Genomic DNA, 1,102 nt, shown 5'->3' on the forward strand with positions numbered 1-1,102 from the left:
AACACTTAACAAATAAACTAAGAAGTAGTTGTACTACTTAGTTTATTTGCCAAGTTAAGCATGTTTTTCTTAAGATCTTATATTCATTACTACTTTAATATTAGAGTAGCCAAGATTAGGGTGTGACAACTTAGTCTCTTTGTGGATGTAGTATTGTTTAGTTGTGAATATAAGTGATCATCATTCTACCATTTTAGGACATACACTAAAAGGAGGATTTTAGAACTTGGTGTTTGGAGTTAATCAAAGTAAAACATAAGAACTTGTCTAAGTAGTTCAAATTCATAAGAAGTTGAGAAATATTTTCTTTATTCAAAATGATCTTGTCTCCTCAAGAATTTGTTAAGATTAGTTTATGTTTCTTGTTAATTGTTTATATGCAATTCAACTTAAATCAAGTCCAAAATATGTTTACTCATTATTTGTGCATTGCCATGTTCATATGATTCATTCTATTAGGCAATTCTTTGTGGTTCAACATAACTCTATACTATACTACAAATGAATCTTGAAAGAGGTGTAAATTGTAAAATAGTAAAGTGTTATCAATAAATTTATTTGTTGAAACACATTTTAATATACAAAAGTGATGAAACTAACTTACTAACTTTTATTTATTGTTATTTATATTCCACAATTGATTTATTTTTTAATACCAACCTTGCTTAAGGAAGAAGTTTGGTTTGTTAATAAAAGGAACCCGAAATGGAGTAAATAAATAAATGTCACTTAAATTTATTATTATTTTGTTCTTTATTTATTTATTTGTTTCTAACAACTAACTATTCATCACTTTTGTACATTAGAATAGCATTAAACCGGTGTTGGAATTTATTCCACAAAACCGATATGGTATTCAAAGGTACTTAATAATTATGTAATAGGGGATTGCTTCGATACCATTGTACCAGCGTTAGAATTTATTCTAACAAAGCCGAGATGAGGCAAAGATGAATAACTTATTCACATGATTATTAAAAGTAAGTTGTAACTGGAATATTCTTGAAACCATTATACCGACGTTGGAATTTATTTTCAACAAAGTTGAGATGATGAATAAAGAATAAAACTGAGTTCACTTACTAATCAAATAAAAAGGAAA

Source organism: Lupinus angustifolius, chromosome LG05 (genome assembly GCF_001865875.1).
Source record: "Lupinus angustifolius cultivar Tanjil chromosome LG05, LupAngTanjil_v1.0, whole genome shotgun sequence".
NCBI classification, from domain to species: Eukaryota; Viridiplantae; Streptophyta; class Magnoliopsida; order Fabales; family Fabaceae; genus Lupinus; species Lupinus angustifolius.